The sequence below is a fragment of the Felis catus genome, chromosome C2 (assembly GCF_018350175.1).
Source record: "Felis catus isolate Fca126 chromosome C2, F.catus_Fca126_mat1.0, whole genome shotgun sequence".
NCBI lineage: Eukaryota > Metazoa > Chordata > Mammalia > Carnivora > Felidae > Felis > Felis catus.
In genome coordinates, this window is record NC_058376.1 from 24,643,269 (window position 1) to 24,664,125 (window position 20,857).

Here is a 20,857-nt window from a genome sequence, read left to right on the forward strand (position 1 = left end):
ATCCACTTGGAACTGCAGTGCAAACTAGATGTCATTTTAAAATGCATAATGTAAAGTTAAATTGCCAACGAATTCAGTATGATATTTGAGTACATATAGGGAAAAATGTAATTAAGAAATAAGAAATTTTAAAATACGTTTCCTATACTTCCAGTATCTATGCCTAATTTTATACTTTTAACATAATATCTTATTGATGTGGTGTACAACTGGTATAAATTTTTAGCATGCATCCACCAATTTTCTTAGTTAAAAATAATCAAATATACAAGTGAATATTTTTGTTTTCACTACTTAGTTTGCATTACTATGGATAAAGAAGTTAAAATAATACAGTGCTTAATATCATTAGTTAAATGTGCCATTTCAACTCAAACTTAGTTAATAATCTTTGATTATGTAACCTTTAAGTATTTTCTAATTTAATCCTGGAGTTTAATATTTCATTTAAATATGCTCATAGTGTTTATAAGTTTCTCAAGCCTGGATGGACCCAAATTACTTGTGTTTCTTGGTTATAATTTGTAAATAATTAAAAACTGACAAATATTCTCTTTTTTTATACATGTGTTTTAAAGTTTATTTATTTATTTTGAGAGAGAGAAGGAGTGAGAGCATGAGTGGGGAGGGGCAGAGAGAGGGGAAGAGAGAGAACCTGAAGCAGACTCCGCGCTGTCAGCATGGTGCCCAACATGGGGCTTGATCTCAGGAACTATTAGATCATGACCCAAGCTGGAACCAAGAGTTGGTTGCTTAACCAACTAAGCCAACCAGGCGCCCCTAAAACTGACAAATATTTTCAAGGTTCATATGACTAGAAGAAATAAAATATAAAGTAAAACAAGAAAAAAAACAAAAGACAAGTATATTACTATTAAGTATTTGTTAAGAACACATTATTCCTAGAAGTATATGTTAAACCTTGCTTTCCAAACAAATAAAAGGAGGTATAATTACTTGTTACAGATTAATTGTACCTTTTACTATTCTCTACTATATCATTAGTGAATCTACCATTAAAATACAAATTACATAAATAATATATAAGTACATACTTCACAAGTACTAATAAAGTATATAAAGTATATTTTTCTATATCTCAGTTCTCACAAAAACTGGAGTGTTCCAATTTTCATATGTAAATACACTCTATGGAAGTTATAATTTCAAATGTTTAAAATGGCAGAGAGTTTAAAGAATAGTACAACTCTAACTTGAAACCATAAAAGTCCTACAAGAGGACAGAGGCAGTAACTTCTTTGACATTGGCCATAGCAATTTTTTTTCTAGCTATGTCTCCAGAGGCAAGGGAAACAAAAGCAAAAATGAACTCTTCGGACTTCATTAAAATAAAACGCTCTGCATAGTGAAGGAAACAAATAACAAAACTAAAAGGCAACCTACGAATGGGAGAAGATATTTGCAAATGACATATCTGATAAAAGGTCAGTATCCAAAATATATAAAGAACTTATAAAATTTGGTGCTTTTGGGTGGCTCAGTCAGTTATGTGTCTGACTCTTGACTTTGGCTCCAGTCATGATCTCATGGCTTGTGGGTTCAAGCCCCACATCGGGCTCTGTGCTGACAGCACGGAGCCTTCTTGGTATTCCCTCTTTTTTTCCCTCTCTCTCTGCCTCTACCCTGCTGGCTTTCTCTCTGTGTCTCTCAAAATAAATAAACTTAAAAAAAAAGAACTTATAAAACTCAACACTGCAAAAACAAATAATACAATTAAAAAATGGGCAGAAGATACGAATAGACATTTTTCCAGAGAAGACATATAGATGGCCAACAGACACATGAAAAGATACTCAACATCACTGGTATCAGGGAAATACAAATCAAAACCACACTGAGATGCCACCTCACATGGTGGAAGAATGGAAACTGGTGCAGCCACTCTGGAAAATAGTATGGAGGTTCCTGAAAAAGTTAAAAATAGAACTACCCTATGACCCAGTATTTACTCAAAGAATTAAAAAGTGCTAATTCAAAGTGATACATGCACTCCAACGTTTATAGCAACATTGTCTACCAAATTATGGAAACAGTTCAAGTGTCTATTGATGAGTAAAGATGTGGTGTATATACAATGGAGTATTACTCAGCTATTAAAAATAATGGAGTCATGGCATTTGCAACGATGTGGGTGGAGCTAGAGTGTATTATGCACAGTGAAATAAGTCAGTCAAAGAAAGACAAAAACTGTATGATTTTACTCATATGTGGAGTTTAAGAAACAAAGCAAATGACTGAAGGGGAACAAAAAGAAAGAGGGAGGCAAACCAAGAAACAGACTTAACCATAGAGAACAAACTGGTGGTTCCCTTAAGGGAGGTGGGTGGATGAAAGTGTGAAATAGGTGATGGGGATTAAGGAGCGCACTTGCTGCGATGAGCATCTGATGATGTATGGAAGTGTTGAGTCACTGTATGTTACACCTGAAATAATATTGTTCTGTATGTCAATTAACTGGAATTTAAAGAAAAAAAATTAAAAATAAGAATAGTATACCTCTAGTAATGCTTTTGCTTAGGTTAATTAATTGCTACTATTTTATCACATTTTCATCTCTCCATATCTGTGAACATATCTTTCCTTTTTTTTTCTTAAGCTATTTAAAGGAAATTAGTTATACCTAATCCTTCATAACTAAACACTTTGATATACACTTCCTCAGAAAAACATTTTTTTATATAACCACATTAATATTAAGATATTTAACACGAATACAATAAAATCATCAATTATATAAACCTTATTTCAAATTGCCACAAAATGTCTCATTTGTAAATTTTCTCTAAGGCTGCAAATAATATTCTTGCATGACAATAGTTTGTTTTGCTGTTTTCTCTCTAAATCTAGAACAGTTGCACATTTCTGTATTTTTCATGACCTTGAATTTTTGAAGAGTCCAAACCAGTTTTCCTGTTCAGTTTTGCATTTATCTGATTGTTTCCTCATGTCTATATTTAACACAGATTTCTTGGCAAGTGCATTGCACAGTTGCATTGTAGAAAATGGATTCTTGAATTAGGGGTTAAATGGAGGACTGTAGTGTTGCCTACATGTTAAAGTTCAAGAAGAAAACCTTGGATTACTGTATCCCATTAAAGGCCTCAATTGCTCCCATCTGCTGCTGGGAATAAGCCCTCTATTTTATACCCAGGCTTGGGCCTGTTAGCTCAAAGTAAGGGAGAATATGTCCAAAATCAACTATTTTACCCTTTGTATGTCTGCATGTACAGTTAGAAATTTAGAAAACCAAAAGAGATGGTGCTGATTCGTGGAAAAAAGAAGAATTGAATTTATATAAAAAATAATCATACTTAAAATATTTATGTATATATATATATAACAATATTTCAGATTGTATATTTCTAAAAGTGGTACTCTTTTAACTCAAGTATTACAAACCCTAAGGGGAAATGAAAATTGTGTAATTATTGTAAATATACCAACGAACATTTTGAAATAATGTTTTTATTTAGGTCACAATATCACAATTTCAATAAAAAATACATTGTTTTCATAGTGCTTACAAATAAAATAACTTTAGACTTTCCCATCTTATAGAGATATTTGCTTCTTTTTACCTTTAAGGAAATAGAACAGACTATTTAAGTCTATGATTTGTAAGTCAAAGAATTATGAATTAATTCAAAAATGACTGCCTGAAATACCTTTGAAATAATATTACTAAAATCAAATGGTATATGGTGTAGATGAGTTGAACAGATCAGATATAACACTGCTTTATACTTCTAATAATTCCAGTCTATATAGTTGCCAAGTTCATTGTGATAAAACTTTTAAAATCACCTACAGTAATAAATCTAATAGATTTTAGGCTTAACAGGATTATTTTTTAATATAATATAATTCCTAAAACTGGAATCTTTCCACTGAAATCTATTAGCCTGTCTTATCCTAATATAATGTTCATTTCAGTAACACTTTGAACTTCTGAATAGTATTTATTTCACTAGATGATTTAGCTTATTCTTTCTATAAACCATATTTCCTTGACAAGTCTTCGACCATACTAATGCACACTCAAGTGTATAAGTCAATGACCTAAGTATGTGTTTGTGAATGTATGTATGCACCAATTTTCACCAAATAAATGTTACAATAAATTTTATGTTTTCCCCTACACACACATAAACCTGGTATAAATATTTAGCTTTTGGTATATATTGTATTCATGCAAAGGAAACCCCCTCCCACTCCCTTCCCCAAATATGTTAGAACCCTCATCCACAGTACCTCAGAATGTGATCTTATTTACAGATCAGGCACTTACAGATGTGGTCAAGTTAAAGTGAGTTCACTAGGGTGAGTTCTAACCCACTATGACTGATGTCCTTATAAAAAGGGGAGACATGGATCCAGACAGACATGCATATTAGAGGGAAGATAATGTGAAGAAACACATGGGGAAGACCATCTAAAAGCCAAGAAGACAAGCTTGGAACAGATCCTCCCCCAGCCTTCAGAAAGAACCAATTCTGCCAAGACCTTGATTTTGGACTTCTAGCCATCCGAGTCATGAGACAGCAAGTTTCTGTTCTTTAAGCCACTCTTTTGTGGCTTAAAGACCTAGCAAACTAACACAGAAACTTAAAAGAAAAAAAAAAAAGCATTAATTTTTCCTTTTCTTTACAGTTGGATTCTTTTCTAGACTTTCCTTTAAAAAAAAAAAGATTTTATTTTTAAATAACCTCTACACTTAATATGGGGCTTGAACTCACAACCCCGAGATCAAGAGTCCCCTGCTCCACTGACTGAACCAGCCAAGTGCCCCTAGACTTCAACCTACAATGAACACACAATAGCTATTTTCTAATAATTATAGCATGTATACTAAATCAATTTATTTATACTGTTTTATTACTCAGCAAGAACTTAAAAATAAATTAGACATAAAACATATGCTTTATGTGTAAAAATGGCATGAATTGCTTTATTTGGGAGAGAAAATTATTCCCTGAGGACATTATTTGTACTTAGGGAAGAATAGAATTTCCTCAGTTCTTTCTTTTTTTTTTTTTCTAGAATGTGTACTTTTTCAAATATGTGCTGTTTAAGTCACTACAAAAACACAGTGAAGATCAACTTGCTAAGTAAAAATTAATGCAAGGTGAAAAATTAAGGACTTGGTTTTTTTTCTTCAATACTTTCAGACAGATTTTTCAGGAATAATTGCCATTATGATAAAAAATATTTATTTCATAAGTAAAAGGTGATTATTATTATTCTAGAATAAACAGTTTTTCTAAGATATGGCATATACCTACAATCTTGAGTATGTAATGAATCATATATTTATATATCTCTTACATCTTACTGAATGATAAATCCAGCATGGTATCTGAACAGAGGCAGAGTTCACAGGGTCTGCATACTTAGAATATTTTTATAGTTCTCCATTTTTATTTGAAACTATGTTATATATTATAATTTTAAAATATTTTAATATAAATATTAAAATATATAAATAAATTAATATGCTTCAAAAGTGAAATACCATAGTGCTTTTGACTGCTCATTCATTGCTGGCATACTAGCCTGCCATAGTTGGCTTAAACTAATAGGATATTAAAGAAAAAAAATTCTCTAAATATAATTGCACCAAAGTGAAATTATATCTTCTCAATTCTTAACTCTCAAAAAATTGTTGTCATAAATGACACTTTTACTATGTAATTATATATTTTTTAAGTTTATTTATTTATTTTTAGTAATCTCTACACCCAACCTGGGGCTCGAACTCACAACCCTGAGGTCAAAAACTCACAACCCTAAGACTGAGCCAGCCAGAGGCCCCTGTAATATTCTATTTTTGCTGGCTTCTTGATTTAATAGAATGTGCAAGCATTTTCATAGCATGCATTCAATAATTTTTTCATATTCTAGTAACATTCAAAATTAAAATGTGCACATATATTATGACATTAAAATTCCTCCAAAGTAGGAAAAAAAGAAGTTACTCATTAGCTTTCTATTGAGGAATTTCATTTCTGATGGCTATACCTGTTCTGGTCTTACTCATAACAGACAATTTCAGGCTTTTATTTCTTTTGTGTTAAAAAGCATAGGAGAGGGGCGCCTGGGTGGCGCAGTCGGTTAAGCGTCCGACTTCAGCCAGGTCACGATCTCGCGGTCCGTGAATTCGAGCCCCGCGTCAGGCTCTGGGCTGATGGCTCAGAGCCTGGAGCCTGTTTCCGATTCTGTGTCTCCCTCTCTCTCTGCCCCTCCCCCGTTCATGCTCTCTCTCTGTCCCAAAAATAAATAAACATTGAAAAAAATTTAAAAAAAAAAGCATAGGAGAACAAAATTTAATTTAATAACAAAATCTATTATTTAATATGCTATTAATTAATGTTATTTAATATTTAATTGGAACAGAAGACAACAGGCTAACACAAGAATTAGAAAATAAGGAGGTGTTTAATTTTATTGATAAAATCATAGTTATAGGTAATGGAGAAAACAAAAGATTGTAAAGACTATTGAGTGCAAATAAGAAAGATAAAAAGGGGAAGGGTTTAAGTAACAATTTGAAGCCACTCTCTTCTTATATATTCCCTTAGTGTATTGGCTGAAACGCATTTCCATTTGAATATACAGTAAATTTCCAGGTATCCAAAATGGAGAGGAATTAGTTTTCTCTTTTTAAATAAAAATTGCGATTATTTTAGGCTTTACCATCAGAAGAAGACATACCAAGAAGGAAAAGAAAATTAAGAATCAGAGTCTCATATGTCAAAGGTCTGTGTGAGTAGTAGGTTTTGCTGATAGTTGTAGAATATTCTAGGTAAGGAAGGAGAGCTGGTTGCAATCAGAAAGCATTTTAATGTAACCATTTTTGGTAGATTGTAGTCATTTATTGTTTTCATTTATGATTCTAAACAATATATGCTTTCATACCAAAATTTTATTTTTATAGTTTTGAATCCTTTTTCCTTAAAGAAGGTCTCTTCAAAATATATAAGATTCAAACTTTACTAATCTGGATCTGGCCCAGATTATTATATCTCTATATTTTAAAACATTTTGAATGAAAAATATTTTAATATACAAATTACTCAACTAGCAAACAAAATTTAATCCTCTATTATTACTCATTACGTATTTTAAACTTTCCATTACACTCAATTATCACTGTGAATATAAATGTCTATAGAAAAATACTGAAAATATAGTGTATGAACATGTTGGGATCTGTGATAAATTCACATAGTTAAGAACTTAAAAAATACTTACCCACAACAACAAAAAAATTAATTCAGCTTTTCACAGGTTAGCATAAAATAAAACTGGGAGATTATTAAATACTAAATTATAATTGAAGGAAATTTATATATAATGGGGAAGCAGTAATAAGGAAAATGACACTAATCATAGGAATCCTATTTAAACAAAATTTCAGTGTAGCTTGTCACTGAAAGTGACATAACTACATATTTTAATTGGTATTACTAGCCTAAAAGTAAAACAATAATGATCGGTGTACAGTGCTCGAAATCCATCACTTGGACCTACTGGAACACATGTAAAATAAGAGCATAATAAATTTATAATTTTCCCAATAGATCAGCGCGTCAGACTCCTTAATGAGCAAGGAATTTTTCCTCTACTTTTGCATTTTCTATATTTAGGGAAGTATAAATTGCATAGGTAAGCAGATGCTGTGGTATACCTAACATCCTATATTTAACTACAGGCACTTCAGTCAATTGTAATTTCTTTTTATTCATAGTGCATATGCCAAATATAAATGTGCAACTCAGAGATCTGGCCAGTTGTTGGATAATTAAATATTCATGAATCAGCGTGTATCTGTGCGTGTGTGTACACATGTATGTGTGTAAATATGTCCACATGTGCATTGTGTATCCTTTTTCATGTAGGCAGACAGACGCATAGTGCGTTATGGAATTTCTAGCTAACATTTAAAGGGAGAGCAGAATTGTGAGCACGTTACATTGTGTTTATTTTTAGTTTTCATTTGCAGAGGCAAATTGCTTTGATTATAGCAGCAATAAATTTCAGTATTGCTCAGTTTTATAATTCTTGTATTTTTTATTCCAAAAGTTTTGGCTCAGCAAGAAACTATGTGCAGCACTAGAATACAAAAGAAATATACGTGATTTACTCATTACTTAGAGATAAATTATCATCATATATTTTTTATATGACAGCCGTTCCTTCTATCTTACTGGTAGAGCTTGAATTTGTTCCAGCATCTGCATTACACACATGTGATTCATGAGTAAATCCTCGTAATTCAAGTCTATCTTGGTAGTCCTATTCCCTTGAAGGTAAGAGGTTGATGGTGCATTATCAATTTCTGTCCAATGATATGTAATGGAGGTCTTCTGGAGGGCAGTGTGTCTTCTAAAAGAGGTCTTCTAGCACCTAGAAACACACAAGGAGCATGCTGTCTTTTATTTTGCCCCCAATATTGCCAGGTCTTGATGTGACATTTGTCAATCACAAGGGGAAATAACTTGAAGATCAAGCCAATACATTGAACATGAGACTCTAGGAAGATGAAAAACATTTCTGATGATGGCATGATGTTGACAAGAAGCCTATATAATAAACTAAGAATGTAAATATCTTAGAACTTCTTGTTATATGTGATAGTGGGTGTTGTCATTGTTTACACCATTTTAATTTGTACTTTCTGTTACATGCTGATGAATGTCTCCTATTAAAATGTCTCTTAAATACTCCCAATTGTGTTTCTGTGCAGGTACGTATAGTTCACATACTATGCCACATATTTTATGTTTGTCTCTGGAGATTCATTCTCTACCCTTCTCCATTTGTTTTAATGACATACTGAATTATCCAGAAGAAACATTAGTCAAAATACAAAAATGAAAAATGTCTTCGTGAATCAGAATAAACTCATATATAGTTTGCTTTATGAATTTTCTGAAACTAAGAATGATTGAAGAATTATTGAAAAAACCGGTTAGTGGATCAAGATTTTTTGAGTGATCTATCTTGTACTTTCTCCTTAGCTCTAAAGCAAGATACCCCACAATCAAAATCCTATAATAAATGCATCTTTCAGAAGAATTTAATAAGAATTTCCAGAAGTTTGATTTCCTTTCCATTTTTCATGTTACTACTGGGTTAATATTCCCTTAATCACTCTAAATACATTATATTTATCTTTTTAACAAAATTTATATTCTTTCCTTCTTGGATATAATATCAAGAATGCAATTTTCAATCTATATTCCCAAAACTTCTACAATTTGACTTCACTTAACCTAGTAAATCTACTTACAAAACAGTAGACTTTTTAGAGAAAGAACCCTAGACGCTAACTAAAATAATGAAGGGATTGCTTCTATAGCACCCATTGTCTAAAAATCATTCACATTTGTTTAAATGTATTCAGTAATAGGATATTATTTTGTTATTATTATGCTGTTTCTAATGGTTGATTCTATGAGAACTATTTATTACTTTGCTAAACACCAGATTACTTGTAATTCTCATCCAGTGGTTTTGACCTTGTCTTTGGCATCATTCACAATATTCCAATCTTTCTCTTAAATGACAGCCCTTCACATATTAACAGACAAGTTTTATATTTCTTGTTAACCTCCCCTGGAAACCATCAATATCATAACTAAAAATTAATGTATGGAAACAACTGGCAAATATAATCTTAAAAATACTTTCCACAAACATCACCTCATTTCCTATCATTCCTCATATAACATAATTTCTAGGCCTATGTGACTACTCTGTGTACAAAATGTAGAGTTTACATTTTTGATTTAAGTTTTCAAATACAAAGTTGAAGGAAGTGTAATATAGTTGACAAATGGCACAGCCTAGCAATACCATGTCTCAGACTTGCTTTCGTATCAGTCAGGTGACTTTCATTTCTCTTCCTTCATTTCTTTATGCTCATGAAGTTTATATACTCTACTAAACTAAAATCACTTTTTTCCCCATTTCAATTAAGTTAATCCCATATATCTTTAAACCCTGAACTTAAGTCAAATTTCATCTGTTGATATTTTAAAAAATTTTATTTATTTATTTTTGAGAGAGGGAGAACACGAGTGGGGGAGAGGCAGAGAGACTCCCAAGCAGACTCCCAATGCAGAGCTCGACTGAAGGAACTATGAGATCATGATCTGAGCTGAGATCAAGTGTTGGATGCCTAACCAACTGAGCCATCTAGGCGCCCCTCATCTGTTAATTCCTCTTTATGAATAACCAGGAAAATCAGTCTTTTCTGAAGATTCATTGTTCTGAAGCCTTTATTACAGAATGTTAATTATCTGTGTTCAATGTTTCTTTCTCCTTTCTTCTCTCTCTGTCTCTGTTTCTCTCTCTTTATCTCTACTTCTGCATCTATCTCTTCCCCTTTGTTGGATGAATTTTGATAAAAGAGAACCTCTTTATGCTTCTTTTACCACCTTCATTTTGACTGGTATAGTCCTAAGCCTCCTGTGTATGCCCAACATCAGTAATTACAGCAATAACTAAAAACTATTTGCATTTGTAGATCAAAGACAGTGTGATTCAGAAACAAGAAACTTGGAAGAGAAAAATATTTTTTCAAGGTCTTAGTCTATTAGCACTAAAAATCTGACATTTAAGGAATTCATTTATTAAACAAAAAAGAATTACCTAATGCTTTGTAGCAAAGTAATTAAACTCCAGGGTCTCTACAAACTGTAAGGTAAGACCTTTCTTCCTGACCTAAATGTAGGGCAATCGATAAACATGATGGCTAGGGACAAAGATCACTAGACTTAAGTACCCTTTCCCATTTATGCCGTCATTTATGCAAAGAAACCTACTCTAATTTGCTAGATGGACCCGGTTAACTCTGTCTTTAAGTATAGTTGAAGAGCCAATTTCCCTAACCATGGGGGAAAATCAATTTATATTCATAGAACAGGATCAGCTAATAAAGTATTTTATGCGTGGTAGATGTCATGAGTTAAGTACTGTATTGCATGTACCTCATTAAGTGCCACCACCTCAAATGTCATTTAGGTAAGTAGCGATATTGGAGATCTTCCAAAATGTAAAATAGCTGCATGTGGCTTATAAACTGAGTCTAGTAACTGCTAGCATCTTTGCTGAATCTGCAAAAATGCTGATGCATTCGATCTAATTTTAAAGAAAAGATGTTCTATATCTATGTTTTAGGTGTATTTTGACTATACAGTGTGATGAGTTAAATGGGTGCTCTTGCTTTGATTTTTGAAATTTGCTCCATTGTTTGCAAAATGCATACGTATGCTATTTTCAGAATTTCAGTCTCTAAGTCACTGATGAAAGTTTCATCTTCCCAGCAAGAATGAGAAGTCTATAACAAAACTTCTCAATCACCCATATATTTTATATATCAAATAGAAGCTGCATGTTATGAATATGTTGTCTATATTTATATATACATAAAATCAAGATTATTGTGAAGACAGATAATAACTTGAAATATTAAACTGTCATCTTTTCCAGACCACATATCCTGAGGCCAAAAAATAGACAACTTAGCATAGTGGGACATATACTATGAGATCAAATAAATCAGCTCTGTTCACATAGCTGAACACAAATCATTCAAGTTAAAACTGAGAGAAATAATAATCACTATAATTTCGACGTGCAAAAGAAATTCTACAGAATCAAAATGAAAGAACTGAAGGAAATAAGCATTGAATTTATGTCATAGCAGCTTGAAATTAAAATATAAAATGAGCTAGACTTCCTGGTTCCAGGGAGATAAATGAAAGACTTCTTAGGTATTCGTAGGGAGGAGGGGATGGGGTTTGACCCTGGAGGTTAGAGCCAGAGACAAGAAGACTACATCTAAAATGCTATAAGCGCCTTGTATGGACAGTGCCCTAAAAAATAAGTAATGATCTACCATTAAACCCCTGTTAGCTGTGAAGTGTAAACCCTCCATCAATAGTTTCCAGTAATTTGATTTTAAAATTTCTACCATAATAATGTCTGTCAATGTCCCAGAACCTGGATGAAACTCATCTGAACTGTCATAAGTTCATATACATTTTAATAACCCAGTCACTCAAATACTCACACTTGCCAGATTAAATTCTTAAGTACTCAACACACAAAAGAGCGAAAGCAGCATAGAAGGTAAAGCTTTGGCATTAAAGTTGAGTAGAATTGCATGATGGGAAATCCCTCCCCCCTCAACAAAACATTCCCCTAATATACTGACATTTGAAACCTTCAACCTTAAAATGTTTATTTTCCAGTCATTTAAAAATATTATTTTTGATATTGAATAAAATGATAAAACATTGGAAAAAGGAAGTATTGTGGTCTTTTTATCAACATCATGTTGGAGAGTTCACAAGAAAATTAGCATATTACCAATAGATTTAGTTCAGAATAAATTTTGTGAGTTTATACTTTTAACCTCACCCCTGTTTCCAAACACACTGAAATGACAGAGAAAAAGAAAACATATCAGTCTGGAAATTAAAATTTAACTTCCTTTAAAAAACAACAACAAAGAAACAGGGCACCTGGGTGGCTCAGTTGGCTAAGTACCTTAGGTCATGATCTCCTGGTTGTGAGACCAAGCCCTGCATGGGGCTCTGCACTGGCAGTGCACTGAATCCCTGCTTGGGGTTCTCTCTCTCCTCTCTCTGACCTTCCTCTGCTCATGTGTGTGTGTGCTCTCTCTCTCTCTCTCTCAAAATAAAAAAAATAAACATTTAAAAAATAAAAAATAAATTAAAAACCCCAAAGATTGAGTGGAAGCTTAAAGTAAGTGGCCTACTGGATTTGTGGTTCAGAGATTGTTCTAATTTTATTTGCTAGTCAATAAGGACTTAAATTGGTCTGGAAGTGTTGTTTTAGAGAAAGCATGCATTCTTCAATTAAGATAATAAAAACTAAATTCAGATCTAGATGTGCTGTAGGAATACCAATGGACATTAATAATATGAAAACATTAAAACTTGGTAATGATAAAAGGCTTTTTAAAATGAACCCAACATAAAGCAGTAAGAAATGCACCATTCATAGCTCTCAGTAGAAGAATTACTAAAGGATGTATATTAGCAAGAAGGAAAATAAACCTAGAGGAAAGGATTACAAAGCAAGAAAATGATAAGTATAGAAATAGACAAATAAGTTGATGACCTTGCTAGCTTTTCTCTATGGATTGAAGAAATGTTTGTGAGAAGAGATTTTAAGCATCCTTGACCAAGGATACCTGACATGATTGGGTCAGAACAAATTTACCAGTATTAAAGCAGAAGTAGTTGAATAGTGTTGACTATCTGTACTCCAAAAAAGAAATTTAATTGTGCACAAGAATTTGTGGGGTTCCTGCATCCTCCTATATCCCCTCCCCAAATAGACCAAAAGCTACATGCCCAACCTGCCAATAATGGAGGTCATATTAGTCCATAATGGTGGATAGACATCCATTTCACTAGAGAAGAATAGATTGGACTATCATAAAACTGTAAACTTTCATGTTATTTGTAATTTGGTTTTGGAGATTCTACCAGAATTATGGTAGATTATTTGCTTACTTTCCTTGACTCCCATCCCCTAAATTTATCTGTTTTTCACATTTGTGTTATAGTCTTATCTTTCTTCAAAGAACTTGTGAAGAACAGACATTAAAACCCACAGTTACATTTGTTGAGGAAATGTGGTTGAGGCCATTGTACATTATGCCATTCATTATCACTGATGCGTAGGTCCACAAAAGAAAAAAAATATATCTGAAATTATTCCAGGAAAGCTTAGTTTCCTCAGATTAATGTTCTTAATCTATGAACAATGACAATAATGTTACTGCTTTTCTTAACATTATTCATTTAGACTTGCAGCGAGCTAAAATTCAAATATGCAGCCTCCACCTCTATCTCTTCAGGTGTGTAACTTTTCATCTGTGTCTGTTCTTCTCTTCATTCATTTATTTTTATCTTTTCCTATATACACTTTTCAAATAACTTGTGGCATAAAATTGGTGTACTGACTAGTTAATTGACTTTTTATTTCACTTAATCAAGAGAGGAGGAGCTGATTGAAATCCCCATCTTGGGATGGGAGTCTTGAGGAGAGAGGCTTAAGAAGTTAGGCATTAGTTAGGGCGCCTGGGTGGCTCAGTCAGTTAAGCGTCTGACTTCAGCTCTGGTCATGATCTCACAGTATGTGAGTTTGAGCTCTGTGCTCAAAGTCAGAGCCTGGAGCCTGCTTTGGATTCAGTGTCTCCCTCTCTCTGCCCCTCTCTGCTCATGCTCTGTCTCTCTCTGTCTCAAAAATAAATAAAAACATTAAAAAAATGAAAAAAAAAGAAGTTAGGCGACACTTTCAGGTGGTAGATTTTTCAGGTGTGTAAAGTAAGTTATTACTTTATTACTGCAGCCACTTTTGTATGAATCAAACCAAGGAGAACAGCGATATAGGCAAAAGTCTGAGGCATCTCTTTTTAAGTAGTGTCAGATACAATATCCAAACTGCAACTTACATAAATATTTTTTAATGAGGGTTCAATCCTAACTTACTTCTATTTACTTAAGTTTGGAAATTGTGTACCAAATTTTATTCCTGTTTCTTCCTTTCTATCTCCTTGTTCTTTACCTTGTCTCATGTTCTGTTCTGCTTCAATGCTTTATCAGGTCTGCAAGTACAAACATTGTGCTTCCCCACCAGGTTATTGTAATAACCCCCTAACATGTCTTCTGCTGGTGATCTCTTCCAGGTAAACTTCACACTGTTTGTTGTTTCCATAATCATCTTAAAAGACAGCTCCAAATCATTAATATGTGACTCAATGAGTTTATAAAACTCATCAGAATTCTTCCCTCTTTTAGTCAAGGCTCTTCATCATAAGGTTGCAAATGTCTTTATGAGAGCATCTCCTTTCTCTCTTCTCCCCAACACATGATCTTACTCTTCCTGGTGTATGATCCTTCTTTCTGTTTCCCAAATAAATTAAACCTATTCCTGACCTGTCTTAAAACCTTTCATATTCTCTTTCTTCCCCTGGAAGGCCTTTCATTCAAAGACCAGCATGGTTCAGTCTTTCACATGGCTTCAGATATGCCTTTAAGTGGTTTTTTCTTTGAAAGGTCTTCCTTAATCAACTTATACAAACCAGTGCACTGCTCTGATACTCTCAAGTTTTACTGCCAGGCTTTGTTTTTATATAAAATACTCGTCATTAACTGATGACTTATATATTCTTGCATTTGTTTATATTTGTGTCCATCCACTGGAATTTTATTTTGGTTCCCCATTGTGTTATCTGCCCATTGAAGAGTGTGTGATCTTCATAGATGCCCAATAAATAGATGTTATTAATATGATCATTTCTAGTCTTATCTCTTTCTGTCTTGATTTATGCTATTTATTTTCAGAAAAAAGTCACAGATCCTGACTGTTGTCCTTCAATGCACTTTCTTACTTCTATATCTTTGTCATATATTTTATTTAGGGGTGTCTCCTCTGGGCATCATGTTATTTAAATTATTTTAATTCATCAAGATACAGTTCTTGATGAGATTTTTCCAAATTCTTCCCACCATTGTGACCACATGTTCTCATAATACTCAAAAGGTATAAATCCCTACATGACATATTGTATCACATATTGTTTTATAATTATTTCTGATCTTTCTTTATGCCTTTTACTAGATTATACATTTCTTAGGAACAATGCCAAGCACTAAATTTGTTTATAATTCTTGGAACTTGTAAGGCAATAATAACACTAAAATGGATCTAAAATATTTGGGCAGTAAGTTAGAAAGAATGTAGCTATTTAATTTTCAATGTTTTTTAAGCACTACTAGAATGTATTAAATTGATATCTCAATGTTAAACAAAAGATTTCTTAAGGTTGACTATTCAACAATTTATAAAGTGGATATTAATTTGCACTGGATCACAACCAGGCATTGTGGAAAAAATAAGGTACATGCACACACTCTTAAACCCATAAGCAGAGTGGAAGGCAGAAAAATGGCTGTCAAATGTGTCTAGAGACTAATTCCTGAAACTTCTGAATATGTTATACTGCATGGCAAAAGGGATTTTGCAGATGTAATTAAGGTTATGGGTCTTAGAACAGGGAGATTATCCTCTATTATTGGGGGATTGGCCCAATTTAATCCCATAAACTCTTAAAAGCAGAGCATTTTCTCTGGCTGGAAGTAGGAGATAGGAGGCAGAAGGAGAGGTCAGAAAGGATAGAAACATGATGAAAATTCAACCACCCACACTAGCAGTGAAGATGGAAGTGGCAATGAGTCTGAGCACGCAGGCGGCATCCACAAGAGGAGAATCACCTTCAGCCAACAACCAAGAAAAAGAACCTCATATGACAACCACATGACACACATCTGCCAACAACCTGAATATGTTTAGAAGCAGATTCATCCCCAGAGCCATCTCTTTGATTTGACAGGGACACCTGGGTGGCTCAGTCAATTGAGCTTTGGACTGGTCATGATCTCGCGGTTTGTGAGTTTGAACACTGCATCAGGCTCACTGCTGTCACACTGTAAGCGCAGAGCCTGCTTTGGATCCTCTGTCCTCCTCTGTCTGTCCCTTCCCCACTTGTGCTCTTCCAAAAATAAATAAATACTTTTTAAAAAAACATGAAACAAAAATACAGCCCTACCAATACCTTGATGTCAACCTGGTAAGACTGAGCTAGAACCCAGCTGAGCTGTGCTGTACTATGCCTTCCGGAGAAGGCATCTATCTATCAGTTGGGAAGAGAGCCAACTGGGTCCTCACATGGCCTCTTTTCTGTACCTGCACACACACACACATACATGCACAGTGACACAGAGAGAGAGAGAGAGAGAGAGAGAGAGAGAGAGAGAGAGAGCGCTCCACTCTTTTGCTATTCTCTGATGTCTCTTTCTCTTCTTATATAGACATCAATCCTATTAGGTTAGGATTCCATACTTATGAACTTATTTAACTTTATCTACCTCCCTAAAGGTCTTGTCCCCAAATACAGTCACATTGCGGGGTGGGAATCTACCATAGTGAAAGGAGTCAATGATAACTCTAATATTTTTGGCCTAACAAATTAGAACAATTGAAATTTGATTAATTGAGATGAGGAAAACCCTGAGAAGAGAAGTAATTGTTGTGAGAAAGTGAGTTGGCAACAATGTATTGAAATTAGGATATTGAGTAACCAGTGAGATTATGAGTGGCATACAATAGAGATAAATTTGGAAATTGTCATGTGTGGAAGGTAATTAAAGCCTCTAGACGTGGTAAAATTATCAATGGAGTGAAATAGATAGAAATGGGAGATTTTGGCGAACTTCCTTGGAGCACTTGGGTTTTATGAGGTTAAGGATGTGAAGAAGGGCCACGGAAAGAGACTGAGAAAGAATGGCCCAGTAATGAAGTCACAGTAAACAGAAAAATGTATGCAGTGTAAAGCCAATTGAAGGAAGTATTTCAAGAGAAGGAAAACATCAACTGTGCCACATATTTTTTTTTCTTTCGTGCCTATGCATCTTGAAAAATGTTTCTAGATTACTCTTCATATATTTACAACATACTAATTATTAATGTACTCATAATTACAAAAGAATCCAAATATTTATTTATTATCAAAAACAGATCTATTTTTATTGTTGCCATAAATATTTTTCTTGATTGAAATTTTTCTAATTGTTATAAGACTTCCCTAAATTTTATTGACTACTTTACAAGAAGATGATGTGTCTGAAGAAAAAAAATTAAAGCCAGATATCCATTAAATATGCACTAAATATCTTGTCAATACTAATACTAATGTGTTATGCAGGATATTCTTTATTTTTAATACTGGATTTAACTTATTATTTGATTTTCAAATCCTGAAATGCTATTATATAGTTTCTCTTCCATAAGTCAAGGCAGTCAGCACTTGATATCTGTGGTAATAATAGAATTGAGAAAAACTGGCTAATGACTAGTATAGAATGACACTCTTTGATTTAGTATGTACTAAAAATGTGTCAATTATATTCCTTATTAATAACTCTGAAAGCACAACACCCAAATGTACAAACAATTCAAGAACTCAGTATGATATGTGTATTAGATATCCTTTTAGGGGCGCCTGGGTGGCTCAGTCGGTTAAGCGTCCGACTTCAGCTCAGGTCACGATCTCGCGGTCCGTGAGTTCGAGCCCCGCGTCGGGCTCTGGGCTGATGGCTCAGAGCCTGGAGCCTGCTTCCGATTCTGTGTCTCCCTCTCTCTCTGCCCCTCCCCCGTTCATGCTCTGTCTCTCTCTGTCCCAAAAATAAATAAACGTTAAAAAAAATTAAAAAAAAAAAAGATATCCTTTTAAAGACTTTTCAGAAGAGATGAATATAAATTCATAATTGAATCATTTGGTATATCATAATAAAAGATCACGGTCTCAGAAATATTTACATGTTCCTATGAAAGATTTTTTTCTTTAAGTATTTTTTTCTATAAGTATCTATTTCTCCATTTATAAAGTTATTGTATGTTCAAAACAACTGATTATTCCCTATCGTATTTTCACTCTTTATGTAACTTTTTCTTCTCCATACAAAAATGCAAAAAGTTTAGAAAACAGTTATCCATCACACCCTTGTCATTGTTTGTCATTGTGTGAACATACACTTGCATATGGAAAAGAAAAAAAATATTTTTATAGCTTTTATTTTTAGTTAGTGAAGAAGCCTCTCCTTTACTTCCCCAAGTTGACTCCTTTTAGCTTGAATCAGGGAGCCACATGCCTTCTTCTCTGCTAATCACTAGAAAAAGAGTCACTTTTGTACACGTATCTCTGGAGGGTTGACCACACCTCACAAGTGAATATCTGCCCTGAGTTGTATAGGTCCCTATCAATGAGACTTGTTATTCTGAGGCCCTGGGTAGGCACTCTGATTAATTCTACATTAGGAGTTTTTACTTTCACAATGGCCACCCTCCTCCTCCTCCTCCTCCTCCTTCTACTTTCTTTTTTTTTTTAATTTAAGTAATCTCTGCACACAACCTGGGGTTCAAATATACAATCTGGAGATCAAGAGTCCCATGCTGTTCTGACTCAGCCAGCCAGGTGTCCCCAAAATTCTACTCTTTACATTAAGTTTAAAATACTGGAAGCACTATGTTTTTTTGTTTTCTTTCATTTTTTTGAAAGCCAAGTAAAGTATCCAAATGCAAATATTAATTTGTTAATTTTATTTTCAGATGTGCTGAGACTTACATAAAGCACATTTTAATCCTTTCATTTTTTTTAAATTGAATTTAAGAAGTTTTAGATTCATGGGGCACCTGGGTGGCTCAGTTGGTTAAGCCTCCAAATCTTGGTTTTGGCTCAGGTGTTGGTCTCCTGTTTTATGAGTTCAAGCCTTACCTGGGGGTCCATGCAGATAGTGTGGAGCCTGCTTGGGATTCTCTTTCTCCCTCTCTCTCTACCTGTCTCTTGCTCGTTCTCTCTCTCTTTTTCTCCCAAAATAAATAAATAAACTTAAAAAAAAGTTTTATATTCATTTTATAAACCTCTATAGAATAATTTTCTCACATCTTAATGCCATTATCCAGAAGGAAACTTCAATATACAACCACTCAAGTTGTATGTTTGAGTTGTATAACTCAAACATTTAATAACACAGGCAGACCATCTCTTAATGATATCTGGATGAGTATGGCATTATCAATAGCCTCTCCAGTTTTATCATAGAAAAAGAAGATTAGATAATTATGCTATTTTTATCATCTCAGTACAAATACATGTCCATATGTATACTTGATCTAAGAAGAGACAAGAACAGAAGGTAGAAATTTTCTCCTCATAAAGAATGACATTTATTCTTGCTATATGCTAATTCTAAAAAGGTATTTGGCCAATCAGAGTGATTATTCTATTACTATTGATTCCAAATTAGTTTTTATTTTTGTCTTCAAAGTGATATTTCATTTTGTAGGAAACACTTTAAATAGGACAAATATAGTATTTGGGAATAGATGAAATATTAAGTTTCCAAAGAAAAAATCATGTGCCCTAAATTTTTGAAAGTGATTTTCTTTTTGTACACACACATATACACACATGCACAAACAAGCATACATGCTGTGTCATAATCACAAGGAGAACTTAGAGTATTTAACTTTTGGGGTCAATGTCATGCCTTGATATTTCAGTTTTGAAAAGTGAAGTCACTTTTCTTTCATTAATTACAGAGGTTAGGGTACTTTAAAAATAGTGTTTCTCTTTTTTTTCAACGTTTATTTATTTATTTTTGGGACAGAGAGAGACAGAGCATGAACGGGGGAGGGGCAGAGAGAGAGGGAGACACAGAATCGGAAACAGGCTCCAGGCTCTGAGCCATCAGCCCAGAGCCCGACGCGGGGCTCGAACTCACGGACCGCGAGATCGTGACCTGGCTGAAGTCGGACGCTTAACTGACTGCGCCACCCAGGCGCCCCTAAAAATAGTGTTTCTCTTTTTGTTCAGGCATCCAAATTTTCTAGAGCAACATATAATCAAACATTTCAAAAATCCTATGAGACACAGATTTGGCAATTTAATGACAATGAAAACACAGAAATCCTATTCTATGTTATTCCCTTTTAAGAATATATCTAAGAAAAACTCACTGCATGTGCATAGATAAAATAATCATTGCCATTTTTAGACATTTAAAAAATGGAAAGAAACTAATTAACTATCAATAATGGAATTGTTAGGGGCACCTGGGTGGCTCAGTCGGTTAAGTGTTTGACTTCAGCTCAAGTCATGAAATCACCATCTGTGAGTTTGAGCCCCACGTCAGGCTCTGTGCTAACAGCTCAGAGCCTGGAGCTTGCTTTG